The 19,386-nt window shown below is 36.9% G+C and overlaps 1 protein-coding gene across 22 annotated transcripts in view; it reads left to right on the top strand.

The window, feature by feature from the left end:
- The window catches only part of Mast4 (microtubule associated serine/threonine kinase family member 4), a 594,077-nt gene that overhangs the window by 330,298 nt on the left and 244,393 nt on the right, over positions 1–19,386 (top strand). The gene's annotated exons all lie outside the window — the stretch shown is intronic.

Raw genomic sequence — 19,386 nt, 5'->3', positions numbered from 1 at the left:
CTTATCTACAAATTTTCTGTCTTTTAACAGAAACAGGCCGAAGAGTAAAGAGGATAAAGAGTAGGCTGGACTATTTCAAGTGGTCACGTGTAATTGTTTTAGAACACTGAAGTAGTTTCTTACTTTCAGAAATTCATTTTATGAAATTCCGAGTGGTAACATTTTTCCTTCAGCTGTTGTATTTGTTTAAGTTCGACAAAAATTTTGTTTTATGTGCAGGAAATTACTCTGAACAACACATTTTAATAGGTTCCAGGAGTCAACAGAGATGCCATATTCATTCAGAGAACAGAACAGATTTTCTTTGTTTTGCTTTAACACTTGGGGCTTTGTGTGATTTCTTCGGAAAGCAGCACTGCAGCCATTCATAGCCAAGTTATGATTTGTAGAGTGCTGTGTTGATTGTGGAAAGTTTCCCGAGTTCCTAAGGGCACATGATTAGTATAACTTTCTACACTGTATCCTGAGGGAGTGGGAGATCTGTAAGCACATGGGGATCTTTTGCTATGTCTTCTGTGCCTAGAACTGTGCCTGACATGTAATAGGTATTCCATAGATACCCATAGAGTATTGTTTCGTGAGATTTGAAATCAGGTATTTCCCTTACTGTTTAGTAGTCTCATGGACTAACACATAAGCAATAAATTATGAAATTCCTATGCTAACTTGTTCCAACTTTTAATGAGAATATACTGTTCTCCAAATATAATGGTAGATCTTGGTTGTATCTTCCAATTAATGAATTTCCAGTCTAGTACAATTTGATTTTATTTTTTGCACTCAGATCTTTTATGAGAACACAGCAAGAGTGATGGATCCTTTACCGATTGTTTTTCAGCCCTCTGCATAAAAGCATGAAATTCAATTTTTGTTACCTTAAGTTCTAATTTAAATTCTAATTTAATTTGGAAGGATTGAGGAGAATTTTCAACATAGGTAAAGTAAACTTCCATTTAATGCTCCAAGTTGAGAAGTAGATGCCTAGAAAAGAAAGTATTTCACATTCATCTGGCTTGATTCTTTATATTATTGCATTATTAGTGGTGGAGGGTAGGGAATAACACAGGTAAAAATACATAGTTGCTGATAAGAATAAAATTAAGCCACTTCAGTTACTAGTCTGGCCCAAATACATGGATCTGACTATTCATGGATGCATGATAGATGAACAAAAGAGACTTAAAGAGAAAAAGAAATCACTGGAAGTATGGTCAAGAAGTACTATGATTTAAAGTAGATTTTCTTTGTAGTAGAAGCGTAAAAACATGCTTGAAAATAGTATACATCAAATTCACTTTATCATTCACCTTTAGGGACAGAGAGGGCAACTGAGGTCAGTCAGGGCTGCCAGGGGCCTTTTGCTATGTGTGTGTTTGGTTTTTTTTTTTGGTGGGGGAAGGTACTTGATGTACACGTAGATATTCATCATGCTATTTCCTTACTAGATTTTTTTTATTAAAACAACAAAAGATGGAGAATGAACTTGGATGGAAGTGAGATTTCTCCAGTTCACTGATATCACAAAAAGGTTTTTCTTTTTCCATTAAGTTTATTGGTACATTTTAGGTATAAAATACAGTTACATTCATCATTAGGATTTTATATCTTTACATGATGTATCATGGTTCTTATTTTTCCCCTTCTTCTGCCCTCCCTTCATCCCCTCCACCCTTCCTTATTTGCAAAGACTGTTCCTTTTTTTTCTTTTCCTGTATTTTTTCTTTTCCCTTCTTTCATTTCCCCTACCCCTCCCACTTTCCCTCCTCCTTTAGACCTTTACTTCCTATTACACAATATCAATTATACATTTTTTAAATTAAAATATCAAGACCTAGGAGACATTACCACAGATTTTACAGAATTTAAAAGGATATAGAAAGCATATTTCAAAAATCTGTTTTGAAATAAATTTGACAACTTCTAAGAAGCACCTTGGAAGATCGCTTCTCAGCCTTTTGGGTAAGATCAAGTGTAGAAGCACCTTGGAAGACAAATTAATGAAACTGACTCTGGAGGAAATATAAAATTTGAATAGCACCTATTAAAGAAAGTATATTCCTAGCTTGAAAACCTACCTATATGACAACAACAAGCTCATACACATTTTAACTGATGAATTATATCAAACATTTAAAGTAGAAAAAAGAAGGAACACTTCTCCCCTCATTTTAGGAAATCAACATTGTGCTAATGCTAAAATTGGATAAAGATAATAGAAGAAAAAAGTATGAACATAGATAAAAATTTGTTTAACAAGACAAACTATTAGAAGTCAGATCTGGCAATATGTAGAAAGTGGTTTTATTATAGGGATAGCAGTGTTGGTTCAGAATTGGAAGATCCACCCCCAAAAGTCATCATTTTGACAGAGGAAAGGAGAAAGCCATATGATCCTGTCACTAGTTGGAGAAAAAGTATTGGACCAAATTCTACAGCTGTTCATTATAAAAGCTATCAGGAGACTAGAAGTATAGTAGAAACTTCTCAACAAATTAAAGACATGTACTCCATACTTCCAGCGAGAACGCCTTCTATGAATGGAAAAGATACAATGCTTTCTCCCTAAAGTGGGGAACAAGGGCAGATATGCCTACTGTTCATCTCTCCATTAAATTTTGAAACATAAGCCCAAACCAAAATAGCAAGGTAGAATAGCAAGGATTGGCAAGGTAGCAGTAAAATCTTTATATGTAGATGAAATGATCATCTACAGAGAAAATACGAAGAAATGTCTAGGAGCCCCTAGAACTTGTTTTTGAATTTAGCAGGATTAGAAAACACAAAGTATATATAAAAATTCAGGTCTATGTATACTTGCTATAAATGAAAAATTGAATATTGATATTTAAAAGTTATGTAGGAGTACAAAGGATCTAGAAAAGTAAAAAGAAAAAAAAACAATGTTGGAAGACATTTATTACCTAATTTTAAGACTTCCTCTAAAGTTACAGTAATCAAGGCAGTTTTGGTGTAAGGAAAGACATATAGATCATTGGAATAAAACAGAGAATCTAGAAATAGGACCACACATATATGGTCCACTGAGTTTTGAAAGATTATTCAACATTAACATTTTATAGAACATAAACTCAACTTAAGAACAGTGGAAAAGAGTGTTTTCAGCAAATGGTACTAGAACGTCTGTTATCTGTATGTAAAAAATTAACCTCAACCTTTTATTTCTGTACATGAAAATAACTTGAAAGGATCTATTAACCTAAATATGAAAGACTAAAACTATAAAACTTTAAGAAGAAATTACAAATGAAAATGCTCATGAATTTAGGGTAGGCAAGAATTTCCTAGAATTCAAAAACATGATGTATAAAAGAAAAAAATTGATAAATGAGATTCCATCAAAATTTAGAACTTTAAATGATGTCATTAAGAAAATGAAAAGTAGTCCTTAAACAGACCATATGTATAATACATATAACCTATGGCCAGAATATAAAAAGAACTCTTACAGCTCATTAATAGACAAACTAATTAACAAGTAGACACAAGAAGATGATAAATAGCCAGTACAGCACAAGGAAAGGTGTGCAACACTAGAATCAGAAACATACCAAACAAGATCATATTATACACTCATTAGGGAGATGAAGTTAAAAGTTTTAAAAGAACAGATGTCAGCTTAGGTGTGAACCAGTTAGAACTTTCAAATACTGCTAATGTGAATGTAAAATGATAAAACCATTTTGGAAAACAATATAGAAATTACTTGTATTACTGTTAAGAACCAATAGTTCTGTTCTTAAGTTTTTACTTAAGAGGAATGAAAACACCTGTTTACAATAGATTTGTACATACAAGTTAACTATCCTTCATCTGAAATTCTTGGGACCAGAAGTGTTTCAGATTTTGGTTTGAAATCCACTTGATCTGCAAAGAGGATAGCTACTCCTGCTTTTTTTTGGGTTCCTGTCACATTGAGTATTGTTTTCCACCCTTTAACTTTTCATCTAGGTATTTCTTTTTGAATTAAATGTGTTTCTTGTATTCAGCATATTGTTGGATCTTGCTTCTTGACCCATTCTGGCAGTTTTTGTTTGGTGAATTAAGACCATTAACATTGATGGTTATAACTGATGTATTGACTTATCCTTGTCATGACTTTTTTTGTTGTTGGATTCTCCCCCTTCGCATTTAATTTCTTGTGCCTGATGGATTCATTCTGCTGGGCTTCCTGGGATTGTGATCCTCATTGTCTTTTCCTAGGATTTTGTCTAAAATTTTTTGGAGTGCTGGTTTGGTATTCATGAAATTCCTAAGGTGCTTTTTGTCATGAAAGTATCTTATTTTTCCATCAGTTTTGAAAGATAGTTTTGCAGGGCACATCAGTCTGGGTTGGAGGTTGTTTTCCTTTAGGGCTTGGAATACATCACTCCAAGCTCTTCTTGCCTTGAGGGTTTGCATTGAGAAGTCTGCTGTGATTCTGATGGGCTTTCCTTTGTATGTGATTTGTTTCTTTTCTCTCACTGCTTGTAGAATTTTGTTCTTCTATTGGGTTTCTGGAATCCTATCTATTTTATGCCTATGTGTAGATTTTTTTTTGATCAGGGCTAGCTGGAGTCCTATATGCCTCACTTATCTGTATGTCAAGTTCTTTTCCCCTGCTTGGAAGTTTTCTGCCATCACTTCTGTGAACAGTTTTTTTTATGTCGTCTGCACTCTCTCCTCCTTCTTCATTGGCTCCTATTAGTCATGTGTTATTCTTCTTTGCATCGTCTAGCAGCTGCTGAATTGATTTCTCGTGGTCCCTTTCAATTTTAAAGCAATTTTTCTTTTCCTGGTCCCTAATTGCAGTCTTATCTTCTATATCTGAAATTCTGTCCTCACATTGGCTCATTCTGCTGTGTGAGCTTTCAATGGAGTTTTTAATCTACTGGAAATCTGTTTGTATCTGTTTTATGGATTCCATTTGTTTCCTATGTTGGGATTCTATCGTGTTCCTCAGCTCTTCTATTTTTTTTAATCTGTGTCCTCTCTAGATTTATTAATCATGTCTTGCACTATGGGCACAATCTCTGCTGCTATCTGAGAAATTATTTCTGATTTCATTCTTCCCAGATCCTCTTTTGTTGCCAGTTCAGGGAGTCCAGGTGTTTGAGTATCAGAGTGTTCCATCTCAATTCCCTTTGAGTTTGCTTTAGGTGATCCAGCAGTCTGTTTTTCAGGCTTGTTTACGTGTCTTCTCATTTGGAAGATTGGGTGGGAGGGTGGGGGTGGGTCGGTGTGGGGTGTGGAAGCCTCCAGGGTTTTATTTTTTTGCTCTAACTCTTTCAGCCACTGCCAGACAGATCCTGTTGGCAGGATGGGCAGCAGGAGGAATGAAAGGATGGAGAGGTGTTACTGAAACAGAGAATTACATCCAAGCGATATCGTACAGTACACTTGGATATTTGAACTTGTTGCCTTATCAGAAGTGAGCAATTCTAATTCTTTCTGCTGCATAATCATTTACTCTCTTTGTTCACTCATGGTTTCTGATTCTACATAAGCTGTTGACAGCTGGATCATGGGCAGAGACTTTGAAACACAGATACAGATACTCAAGTTAGTGACATCTGACTAATGATCTTGGTCATAGTCGTGGAGGATCCTTGTCAGGGAGAAAGGTCCCATGGCTGCCCTTTACTGATGACCTGACCTTCAGTGAATATTCCTAGTATAACCTCTGGAAGCTGCATGACTCAATCCCAAGAGAGATAGTGGCTGAAACTTACCTGGCTTCAGAAGTAGCTTGAGGCAGTGACAGAGATAGGGAGAGGAACACAAAAGGATGTGCCCATTTGAAAGAAAGAGTACTGGACCCAGAAAGGAGGATGAGGATACCCTTCCATCCCTTGTATTCATTTGCTGAGGCTGCTATAATAAAGTGCCACAAACTGGGTAGCTATGGCTTGAACAACAGGAATTGAGTATCTTACATTCTGGAGCATAGAAGTCTGAGATCATGGTGCCAGCAGGGTTGTTTCCTTCTGAGGACAGTGAAGGAGAATCTGTTCAGACCTCTCTTGCTATCTGGGAGCCCATTCCAAAGAAGAAAGTAAGAGAATCAGGGAACATTCATTACATGGACCACCCTTAGCTTTTGGTGGTTTGCTGGTTGTCTTTGGCCTTCTTGGGCTTGTGGAAGCATTATATCTGTCTCTGCCTTCATCTTTGCATGGCATTTCTCCTGTGTGCATGCCTGTCTCTGTGTCCAAATTCTCCCTTTTCATAAGGGGATGTTCATATTGCTCTAGGGCTCACTTAATGAGTCTATCTTAACTCCATCTGTAAATATCTTATTTCCAAATGAGATCCTATTCAAAGTTCCTGGAAGTTAGAAATTCACCAGTTTTTACAGGACACAATTCAATCCATAACAGCCTCCATCCTCATGCCCATTGCTCATGTCTGGAGGGCAGAGACCTGATTCCAGTAGGAATTGTCCAACTCCAGCTTGTGTGGTCTGTGTAATATCCCCTCCATTTCTTACTAAATGCTTTGTGATGGATGTTATAGTCCCACTAACAACAAGTGCAAGTCTGTGAAGAATACAGGGATAAACCAAGATCCCTACTGGAGAGAGCAGTTGAAAGTACATTTGCCAGACAAGAAAGCAAAGAAAAAATATGAGCTGCTCTTGGCTACTATTCCTTTTTCTTTTTATCTAGTTCCTTCTCCACACATCATTAGAACAAAGACTAATCTATTGAAATCCGATCAGTTCCACTTTAGATGATGGCAATGCTTATTTCTACTACATTACCTGTTCAATAAGCCTTTGTGGGTAAACTTAGAATGCCCCTCACTATATATAACATTGCCTCTCTGAGAATGTAGTCAGATATCGTAAACTTGTAGATGCACCTTTGGAGCACAGCCTGGCCTGTTGTTGAGATGAACTGGGGACCATAGACTTGTCCAGGACTGGAGGTCACAGAAATTTCACTTCTCTTCCCATATTAAGTTGCTTTGGGAAAGCTGCAGAGGCACACTGTGTCTTCCCTTCTGGGGCAATGTCACTCCCTCTCCAGCAGTGTCACCTTGGTGACTAAGCCTAGATCATCAGATGCCTCAGGGATTCCCCTGAGGTGGAGGAGAATGTTCATGCCCAGAACTAAAACCAGCTGAGCAACTGGCAGAGACATCCAGTTTCATACTTAGGATACAGCCTTCTGTCTCAGTGATAAAACCCTGAGCTTTGCAAGGTGATTATTACATTCAACTAAAAGAGTATCCACCAGGCTTCCTCCCTTACAGCTAGATATAGTTTGATGCTATGCTCCGGCCATTAACATATAAGCAGAAGTTATTCAATGGATAACCAGCTGTTTGAGATCCCTTTTCTTTTCTTCTACTTCCTGCTTCCTATCAGGAATGCATTGGTGCTTGCTAGAGCTCTTGCACCTGTATTGGCCAATGGAGTAAACATGAGAGGTAGAGTGGAACTACAATGGATAGTGGAACTGAGAGAGAAGTCTCTTGAGTCTGATGGGTCACCAAAGCAGCCTGGACTTGCTGTTTCTGAATCTCTTTTTACCTAAGAAGCATATTTTGTTTATGTCAATTATTAGGGTGAGATTTCTCCATGCATACTCCATTCACCACCCTGGAGATGATACAGTATTTTAGAGAGGAAAGGCTGGTCCAGGGGGAATGTGGAAAAGAAAATTTCATCCTGAGACTCAAAGAAGATCTGGTCTTCTGCACTGAGAGGCACTAGCATCTTCTTCTCAAGGCATCTTTTCTGTGAGCAGAGGGAGAAAACTGGCTCTGTGTCCTTTTTAGCTGCTCCCTTATTTCTCCAAAACTCTGCCTCTTCAGACTACAGATAGTGTTGACCATTCCCATTTTCTACCAGCTATCATTTGACTGTAGCAGCAGCAGCAGCAGCAGCAGCAGCATCTTGGCAGTAATACACTGTTTTGAGTCCTTCCTTGATTTTCACCATTGTTTCAGAAAAGTGAATAGAAACAATATAACCCCTGCTGGTACTGGTTAAGAAGAACAGTTTCCCTATAAAATTACTATAGGTGACGTCACAGGAAATTTCTTTGGCTTTTCAAAGGGGACTCATCTTCACCTTCAACTAGATGTTCATTTTATTTAGGCCAGTGGTATCCGTATGATTGTAAGTGAATAAAAATACAATTGAAGGATGTGAACAGATTGGAAGTTTATCATTGCAGGGCATAGGAGAAATAAGAAGTTTGAATTTTTTATCTCTCAAAGAATAACCATTTCCCTGACAATGTGTATTTGCCTCTTTGGTGTGTTTTTCAGAATGTATGAAGCAAGGAAGTAGAGAACTGTTTGTGGACAGCTCTGGGTTTGCAGAATTTCTCCGATAGGCTGTGGTGCATAGGGAGGAAGTAAGGAAGGGCCAGGCTGTGGTAGGACGGAGCCCTGGGAGACCCGAGGGAAAGGAGGAGCAGAGAATATAAAATTGGCCTGGTGGAACTGAGGCCATATACTTGGTCCTGTGGCAGGAATCCACTCCACACAGCTGTCGAGGGTAAATAAAGGTTACTCTAAAGCGTCCTTATCTGCCTTGAATTATTCATGCTTTGCAACATCTTTGGATTCACAGCGAGCCCCTAGAGATGAACATTTTCATGGAAGACAAGATTTAGGGGAAACATAGTGCTTAGAACTTATTTTATCTTTAACAAGGTGAAGTCCTTTCCTAAGTGTGTCATTTAGAGTCACAATGATGTGAGGCTCTAAAAAGTATTTCCTGCATAGGGAACTGATATGGCAGTTAATATCATACATTTATACCTGCTTAAAGTGTATGAAATGTCGTATTTTCTCACTATATCCTTTTTAAAATGCACTTTCAAATATTTACAAGGGCTTTTCAAGGTTTATCCTAAACTCAGGTCCTATTGCCCTTCACACCCCTGAGCTATTATTTTGTCAACATGAGTTCAACTTTCTTGGTGCTTATTAGGAACCTACATAACCTACTTCTTTGTGGTGGGAGAGGAATTTTGGTACTGGTTTTGGATAAATATCTTATTTCATATATCTTTTATGGTAAGGTGCAATGGGATTGGTGGGAGTCATCCAGCCAACACAGATTCAAACATTTTTCTGACAAAGTTATTATAGTCATCACTTGTGAAAAAGCAAGATTGAGCTTAACATTGCATTCAACTTCATTTGTTTGTTTGTTTGTTTGTTCGTTTTTGGTACTGGGGATCAAACTCGGGACCTTGCGCTTGCAAGGCAGGCGCCGGAACCACTGAGCTAAATCTCTGGCCCATGGGCTTCATTTATTAATTTCTAGTTGTTCTGTAGGAATCTAGAGAATCTGAAGATTATTTGACTTTTGTTGTTCCATGGCCTCCACGTCAAAAATATTCAGATCGTATTAAAAACTATCTTGCCACCAAGAAAGCATGTGTATATCAAAGATGATTTGAAAAAGTGACAGTGGTCCCCAAATGTGGGACTGTAATCATTTTCCATTGAAATAGCTGGCAGAATGGAGATACTGGCACCTGGCAATCCTGTGGATACCATCGCCTAAGTTTTAAAAGTGCCTGGGAGGAGTCTTGAAGACATGCTGTCTTGAGGGAATTATGAAAATGCTATAAAACAGTGTTAGAATCCCTGTGTTTTGTTTTCATGGGTGAGGGGGCTATCTTCAAACAGTAGCCTAATTGGTAGGAAAGAAAACGTGGATGTTCACCAACAAGTGTGTCTTTATGCTTTCTTGCCATGAACTCTTATGCAGAAGGGCTTTGTATAGATAAATCTGTTTGTCAAAATGCAATTTTAATTGTTGGAGAGGTTTCTGGAGATGAGAAGGTGAGAAGTCTTTATCAAGGAAAGCTGTCACATTGATCAGAAAGATATTGAAGCTTCATCAGTTTATATGATGTTGGCCATTTCATGGGTGAATTTGTGAGTATAGAGAGGGCTTCAAATCCTTTGTGTTAATCACTTTTCTGTTGTTGCTGAGACAAAATACCTGACATCCAAAGTTAAAGGGAGAAAAGTTTATTTGGTTTACAGTTCGTAGAGGTTTCAGTCCATAATCAGCTGTCTCCAAGTCAGGGTGGCAAAGGGCAACAGTTCATAGCAGCAGAAGGCAGCCAAAGCAACAGGGCAATTGGGACGGGTGTTACAGAGGAGAAATAATTCATGGCACCCACATGGTCACAAAAGCAACAAGGGACCTGAACAGAGTCTTTCTGCCCCTTTTATTCCATCTAGACTACCAGAATTAGGGTGGTGTCAAATCAGTCACTCAACATGTAGTAGTTCAGTAATCGCAGGCCCTTGGTCCCAGCATCACACATTCCAGATTCAGCCACTTCTGAAAAAGAAAGCCCCACCTCATCCTCATGAGTCTTTAGGAGGGGACATCTAAACACAAGCCATAACACCCTTGAAATAAATGTCTTATTTTATTCTCCAGTTTGCTTGCTTCAGTTGTAACTTTCAGATGCCTTTTCCATGGAAGACTGTAGTTGATTATTTTCTGTGATTTCAGGAGTGGAGATGACTGAGAACTTGTAACCCCCCACACCCACACACACACCACAGGTTGTGCATTCAGGAAATACCAGTTTGTTTTCTCGTGGAAAAAAGGGGGAAAAAACAAGAAAAAAAGGAGATGAAATAAACTTGTGTTGAAATTCTTCTTGCACTTTGAATTTAAATTCCCTGCCTGGCTAGTTCTTGTTTAAGACCAGAAATGATCAAATCTTGATTTGCAAGCTGCAGGAAAAACTGAAAGGTGATGGTTTGCTCTATATTGGGTTTAGTAATTAGCTATGGTTGGGTCATAGGTTGATGATTAGCTCTGTTCTTCAGAGCATGTCTGCAGTCTTTGATATCTACTTAAGCTGTGTAAATACTTTGCACCGTTTTATTATAATTTTTTATTAATCTTTGATTGGGTGAAATTTGATATTTTCTCTATGACAAACCATGAAATTTAGCAATTAAATCCTTTCATTTATTCAGAGTCTGCTCTTGGTTTGCATAAATCTCATTGAAATGTGTTGGGGGTTTCAAAATATTACTTAGTGGTTCTTTGGCAATGAGTAAACATAGCTTATCATAATTATTTCTAAGCACCTGATTTTTAGATTCTTTAATTCTTATGTAAAAAAGAATCATACTTTGAAACCAATAGACACTGGAAAGCTAGAAGGTTTGGGGCCCTTCCAAACATAATATGACTGTCCTTTTGTATATCTCATTTATCATTTATTATTACATTTCACCATGCCTGAGCTACACCATTTACAATTTTTTTTAAATTTGAAACATGGTCTCCCTATGTTGTCATCTCCTGGCTCCTTATAGCTAGGATTCCAGATGTGCACCGGTTCAGCCACTCCGTATCACTTTACTTGGGGTAAACTAAATACTTGTATTTCTGATAATTACCTATGTCTGCATTATATAGTTAGCCTCTTTTATGAAGAAAAATTCTGATGAATAAAAACATTCAGTGATGATGAGACATTTGTGTAATCTGACTCATTACAAGTGACATTATGAGATTTGGAATCCTGTATTACATGTATTTAAGCTTTCCTAAGCCAAACCTCTTAACAGTTATTTCACATCTGCTGATCCACCGAGTTATTTTCAATGTTTTTGGCTTCAACTTATTTTTTCTTTCTTGCATGTCATCATCTTATTTCTATTTATTCATTAAATAAAATCATTCATCTCTATAAACTATTCTTATTGTCTCATTTAGGTGTTTTATGCTGGGCTCTGTGTACCGCTTTCTCTAGTGTATGAGTTTTTTCTACAGTTTTCATCTGAATCGCAAAAGTTTTATTGGTTGCAGAAAGTTAGGAAGGATTATTTTGTTCTCTCCCATGGACCTTTTCTCTCCATCTCAGTTTTTAAAATTTTTCTTTTTATTAGCACGTGTTTGTAGTACGTAATGATTACATTCATTGTGGGGAGTCAGTACGTGTACATAAGCTATCTTAATTCTTTTCTCCCTTGTTTTAAGCATCTTGTGGTACAGAGCTTGGGCTCACACCTGTTCTTCACAGAGAGAACAGCACAGCCCCGGGGCAGCACCCGGAGTCTGACAGCCGGGTTCAGCACTTCCAAGCTGCAGTCCTTATACTTCTTTCAGTCCTTACACTTGAAGGTGTCCCTCAAATTCCAATGATGTATGAACTTCTTTAAAGAAAGATGTTTTTCGTACTCGTAATGTTGACTTAAATAATTTTTATTTTTTATGTGCAAAGAAAAGTTCACGTGCACACTTGTGTGTTTAACTGCTTACTACTAAAACTAAGAAAGTCAAGTACAACACAATTACAAAAAAATATAATTTAAAATAACAGTATCAATTTAATGTCCCATAGGAATGATGACTTCCCCAAAACTGAGTCACCATTCACAAGATGGATGTTGATGACCATGGCTCAGGATTCCTTATTTGTTTGAGTTGGCCTTCTTGTCATAGTCACTGTGAAGTACAATTCTATAACATTTCAGATAAAGAGCCTTCGGTGATGATTCCACGCTGTTCCATGGTATCATTTACTGCATGTATCTTGGGCCTCCTCTGATCTTTTCATACTAGCTCAGGGCAGCGAAACTAATACTACTTGGGCCACTTGACTGTTAGAACATATGGACGTAGGGTACTGAGTTTATAGGACGACCTGAAACTAAAAGGCATTCACCATACAGTTTCTGTTTTTTAGTACTATCAATGAAATGGCAATTAAAACTTTTTTAAATATATAAAAATTCATATATACCTAAAAATTCCTTTCAGGTTCCAGTTCAGGCAAACTGGGATAGAATACACGAAGGGCCAGGATTGGTGCCAGTCACTGGCATTGGATTAACTGAATGTGACTTGACTTATAGCCAGATCAATTTAATGTGTATGCTTAAAATAGATGAGCCAGGGCCTAATTAATATCTCTTGTTCCTTACTGCAATAATTATTTGAACCTAAGCTTGTGTGTGTGTGTGTGTGTGTGTATGCGTGTATGCACGTGTGCACACATTTGGCTTTGGTTGTTTCTTATTCTCAAGTCAGCCTGGCTTTTACCTGTCTCATCCGCTATAGGTAAGCTCGTGCGGCAGCAAAGGAGGGAGCCAAAGGACTGAGTGGGAGAGTGTTGAGAACACATGTTGATGATGTAACGAGGCTGGATCTCTGCATCATTGAAAACATGGTACACTTTCCTGGCTAATTCCATTCTTTCTCTAAAGAGCTCTCTCAAAGGCATCCACATTTCCATGGGATAACTGCTGTAGTCAAGATCATGTCCTTTTTTTTCAAAAGCTAAGACTGTCCTCCTGTCTTTCTGCCATTTAGTAGCTGTGTGACTTAGTTTCTGCTACAGTGAGAATGATAGAAATCATTGTGGGCATTGGTGAGGAAGTGCTTAGAAAGTGGTTTGCGTTGTCCTTGCCATATGCCAGGCCCTTCATAGTAGTAGCACTGCCAGTATGGCAAGAAAAGTATTTTTTTCAAAAGCCTTTGAATTGATGTTATACACTGAGGGGACAAATGAAAGTATGAGACAGGCATCCCCATTTCTCAACTTGTATACTGGTCATTAGATTTTGATACTACGTGGTGTGATCTTTTTAACAGAAGGTGGTTTATTATGATTATTAGTTCTTTTATGAAAGGAATTACCATCTTGCAAGGGACCAATGGAAGCCAATTGTGTTGTAATCTTGGAACCTCATTGCTACCCAATGAATCTCCCCTTTTTTCTGTTTTCCAACCTAGTTATCTATCAACTCCTTAAAATTCTCCCAGCCATTTTCCTGGTTCTGTCCTTTGCTCCCTCGGTTGTGGGGAATCCTGAGGCAAGTTTTGCTAACTCAGTACTCAGTCTGCTGCCATCACTCTAGCTCTGTGTTCCTCAGTTGCCAGGTGCTTCTCCATAGACATGTTTCTCTCTTTAGTTCTGAGGCTGGGTTGCATTATCTAACTACATTTATCTAACTGATACAAAAGATTATTTAACTTGCCCATGGTCTCACAGCTAGTAATTGTTAAGAGGATTCAAACTCCAGCCTTTATCCCTCCTACTCCCTTATTTTTTTGTCCTTTTATTATTCTGGTTTCAAAGGTTGAAAGAGTTAATTTTAAGAAAAAGGAGAAGTCATGAGTTTGGGAAGAACCAAATCAATGGAAGTCCATTTATAATAATCTGGGTTTGCCATTGAATGGTGACATAAACAAGTTATTTAATATGTCACGTCCTTGATTTCTTCATCTATACCATGGAGACCATTATAATGATACTTATAAGTTGTCATGAAGATTAAATGAAATGATATTGGTAAAAGCCCTTGGTATGTATTAAGGATTATGTAGGTATATTAAACAGATATGGTACAATTACTTTAAACTGTAAGACAATGAAAAATCTATTTTTCCTGGACAATGTCATTTTCTTTGACATTCTTCAGCTCGGAGATGCCTATGCTGCCTGCCCTTCGGCTTAGAAAATCATAAGGTTAAGGTGTTCAGGTCCTTAGTTTCATGCTGTGCATCTTCTTTGCTACTCAGAGGAAGAAGCGCTTATGCTCATTTCTTAGAGACTGTCGTTTTTAGCTTTGACATCTTCTCCTCTTCTCACTGCCGTATTTCTCGGATGAAATCTCTTACTGCCTTCTTTCCCCATAATCATTCTGGAAATAACAGGTTACAGTAAACTTTCATCACTGGAGGCAGAAGACCAAGAATCCAACTTTTTCTATGGAAATGCTTACAGATAGAAACACAGCTATCATGTTATTTTCAAACACTTGTAACTTATTACACAATCCATATTTGAGCCCCTACTGTATACATTTAGATACAAAGGCATTGGAGAGGTACAGTAAATAAACAGACATGGACCCTTCTAGATTCATATGTGCCCCTCATTCCCAGATGGACAAACTATCTCCTCCTGGAGAACAGTGGGTGGTGCTTCAGTACACTTTCTCGTGTTATGCAGGATTTGTTCCTCCACTAGACTACCTCCTGGTCTTTGGATCTCTGGTACTTCACAGGGTATGACACTTAGTAGGAACAAAATAAATACCTGTGTTCTAATAGACTTTTAATTTGTGTTGATACATAATAGGATAACAGTTTCTTCCCATTTTGCTACCCAGTGCTCCCTTCTCTCATTGCTGAATAATCCCGCTCTTCCCACTAATTTATTATGTGTCACCTTATTTACTATATGTCCTGTTTTCCTGATCTTTATAGTTTCTCTCTTTTTTGGGGGGGGGGTACCGGGGATCGAACTTGGGACCTTGTGCTTGCGAAGCAGGCAGTGGATTTATATTCTCTTTAACCAGCACTCAACAAGTGTAGGTGTCTGTTTTCAGGTTTTGCTACCTTTCATATTTTTCAACCACTTATTATTTTCCCTACAAAAATCTAAAAACCATATTTGAGGTTCTTCTAACTTGCCACATTACTCTAAGTGACATTAAAAGTGCAGGGCTCAGGGAGTGGCTCCGTGATAGAGCATTTGCCTATCATGTGAAAGGTCCTGGGTTGAATCCACAAAACTGCAAAACACACAAAAGTATATATTTTTATTCAGAGGAAAGTGTCATCCTGTGGTATCTAGTTTTTCCTTCTAGGAGCATTCCTTACATTTAACGACACTGGTATTAATTTTCCTTTCTAAAATGTTTTTTTGCTTAAAAGTCACACATATGTCTCATTAAGATTATACCATGATATATTTTTATTTTTTGTTTTTATGTAAATAAGATTTTATTGATACCGTGTTTTCTTTTTGTCCTGGATAGCAAAGCCGCTGAAGTTGTTGTATTTATATAGAATCTGTGCAAGCTACTTAACTAATTTATTTCAACAGTTCTTAAATTAACTGTTTGGCTCTCTAGATATAAAATTATATCATGTACAAAAAATGATAATTTTTGCTTTTTTATAATATTTTTACCTCTTGTTGAACTATCATTTTGCATTGAATGCCAATCTCAAATCAGCATTCAGAATGATAAGGTAAGTGATTTGTTCTTGGAATGCTTCTAGTGTCTTGTAAAGGTAAATGTAAGCCGTTTGGGTAAAATATATTCTCTAGAGTAAAAAATAATTAAAGGGCTGGTTGATTGAACAATTTTTTAAATTTATTTTTTGGTTTTATTTACTTATTTATTTAAACAGGGTCTCTCTATCAAGTCCAGGCTGGCCTTGAACTTGTAATCCTCCTGCCTGAGTTTCCCAATGCTAGGATTAAAGGAGCATATCACTGCACCTGGCTTGAGCAGTTTTTTCAAAGTTACATAGTATTTTATCATATGCTTTGTTGACATTTGATTGAAAGCTGCTTGCTATCCAGATAAAATGAATGTGGCCTAAAAATATATGAATAAATTGCCCGAATTTTATGGACCTATCCCTTTAATCAAAAGAACATTTCTGTAATTGGCTCTGAGTGAAATGCTAATGCCTGTGCTCTAGTCACAGTCTTAGAAGCGGTCCACTGTGCAGCCCATTTTGAGCCTGCAAGAGCCTGCTCTCTGGCACAGAGGCAAGCCTGAGGTGTGCTAAGTCGTGTGGGGACTGAAACTACCCTTGACTCAGCTCAGGCCATGACTGCATTTGATGAGCAATTCTGTCTGCCTAGAAGTGGAAGAACACATTTTCCTACATTCCCCATAGGGGTAATACCACTCCCTACGAGGTAAGGATTGTTTCTTGGGATTAAACAATGGTTTATGGCCCTTCAAAAGTCCAGTACACATAAACAGATATATATTTGATCTGGTAGGTTGGGGGAATTACCAGGGAAAGTATAATAAAGCTCCTTATGAGAATGATAATGGGGAACAAAAGGAAAGATTGAGAAATGCTGATTTAGGACCCCTTCAGTTTGTTTTTGTTTTGTTTTGTTTTTTCTGGTACTGGGGATTGAACTCAGGACCTTGCACTTGCCAGGCAGGTGCAGTGTCACTCAGCTAAATCCCTGGCCCCTCTTCAGTTTTTTACACACTATATTTTATGAACAAAGTTATAGGTATGCTGAGAAACAGGACTATATGGCAAAAAGACCAGAATAAATACAGATAATGTAATTTATAGTTGCAGTTTTGCTTCAGAAATTGGACTTGGAACATAGAGACTTAAAAATAATGATTAATATATTAAAGAAACACAAGTATACATATAAGAAGCAGAATAAAAGATATAAAAAAGTAGATGGAAATTCAAATACCTCCCCAAATTACATATTCCACTGTTTAAAAAATATTGCAATACATATACTAATTTGTTTCATTTACTAATAGTTTATCTTCATTGAAAAGAAAGTTCTTGTTTTATCTGTTTCTTTTTTATAAGAATCTAGTTTATGTCTTGTACTGAATAACTAATTTGATAATAATACACAATATAGTAACTATTGCTATTCTCTATTTGGTTATAAAAATTTGGTTTTTTCATGAAATAAAATAAATCTTTCTGTATAATAAACACAAAAAAGGAAAATGGATGGAAACTTGGAAAATTTCACCAGAGAATTGGAATTTGTGAAAAAAGAAGGAAATGGACAAAACAGTATATTAATCATAAATGTTTTGCATACAGATCTAGAAATTATATTTGTCATGAGAGGACAAAATCATGGCACTGGCAGATTCAACATCTGGTGAGGGTCCTGGTTCATATAGAGCCCTCTTCTTGTTTTATTCTCCCCTGGTTGTAGAAAGGGTAAGGCAGCTGCTTGGGGCCTCTTTTATAAATGCATTAACCTCACTCATGAGGACTTTAATCACTTCCCACTTCCAAACACACATTTAGGGTTAGGAGTTTAGCATATGAATTTTGGCAGGTGACAAACATTAGGACCACGCTACTGAATAGTCAAATTCTACTACTTAACCACACATAACCTGAGTGAGTTAAACAACTTTTCTAGGTCTTATTTCCATAATCAATGAAAAGAGGTTGATGATAGTATGTACTTTGCAGAATGAAATGTGACAGTATGAGAATGTAGCCAGGGCAAGTGGAAACTCTTGTTAGCAAGTGGAAACTCTAGTTAGTATTTCAAATACAATGTGCCTGTTCAGTTTGGGGTTAGAGTACAAAGTGTTGAGCAAATACCTACCAAATATTAAAGGCCTAGAGGTCAGACTCTGAGATTAAGGAATATTTAAAAATCCTTTGCTATTTCATAAAGTTGTTATTGCTTTGTAAAAATCACCAGTGACTTCAAGGAGGTTTCAAGTGCCTAAATAACTCCTGCCATTATCTCTTGTTATCTATCTGTCTATCATGCTGTAGAATATACTGTATGTGACCCGGGAGTCTGTCACTGTATGTATGTGTATATATATACATATGTATACACATGTATTTATGATAGCACATTCTAAGAAGCTCATTTGTTTAATGGAATTGCATGGCAAATGCATTTTTCAAATTTTGTCTCTAAGCAAACTTTATATCTAATAGTACTTAAAACATTTTAGTACTTATTGGAATATTTTCATTGTATCTCCTGGCTGGTCCATTACAGTGCTAAGAAATATGTGCTGACAGGGGGAAAAAAAAAGACTATTTTTTCCTCTGATATGATTCTGAAATTTTTGGAGGCTAACTCTGAAGTACTTGTTTATTTTTGTTTTGTTTTTAAGAATCAAAGTTAGAACATTATAAATGGCAGTAGAAATTACAAAATAATTGTGAAGTATGTGTTTTATCTTCACTGCACTTCTCTGTTAAGTCAGTGTCAGTTTTTAAGGAACCTCTTATAAGTTAGTGTTGTAGTTGAGTGAATATTTTCTCATTTTGCTACTTTTAAACAGTTTATAACTCATATTTTCTTCTGAATGTCTTTGGTGTAGCTAATTGCTTTCTGCAGTGACATATGGATTAAGCTGCTTATGTTTCTTTCTACAGTAATGGGTGAGTTTTCCCACTAATGTGTCCTGGATAGCCTATATGATTAACAAATAAATTTGTCTAGTTCCTTCATATGTCACAATCTCCTTCCCTTTGGTTGTAGTTTTGAAAGCTTTTAAAAGAAAAATTTTCAAGGCTATCTTTGAATGACATCCTTTGCTAGTTAGAATGTTTCTAAATGATAATGAAATTAAAGCTTTGGTTAAATTGGTAGTAAATTTGTAAATTGGTAGCTTTAAATTAAAACTCATATTAGAGTAATAGATGCTAGAACTTCTTTCTTAATAAAACTTGGCAAGAGATAACATTTGTGAGCATCTCCCAGAATCTCTGGAACAATAAACTTAAAATCTCCTCTTCCCCTCCTTTATCTTTCTACTATGTATATTCTGTGTTAATTCTGCCATCCTTCCCTGAGCTTATGGAAATACATCAATCTACAGCCATATTCTGTATTACTTTGCTTTTGTTATGTAACAGATTATCAT

Source organism: Heterocephalus glaber, unplaced genomic scaffold (genome assembly GCF_053883595.1).
Source record: "Heterocephalus glaber isolate CG9 unplaced genomic scaffold, H.glaber_assembly_v1.0 deba00001543, whole genome shotgun sequence".
Lineage (NCBI taxonomy): Eukaryota > Metazoa > Chordata > Mammalia > Rodentia > Bathyergidae > Heterocephalus > Heterocephalus glaber.
The sequence above is the reverse complement of the archived record's forward strand: the minus strand, read 5'-3'. Positions and strand labels throughout refer to the sequence as shown.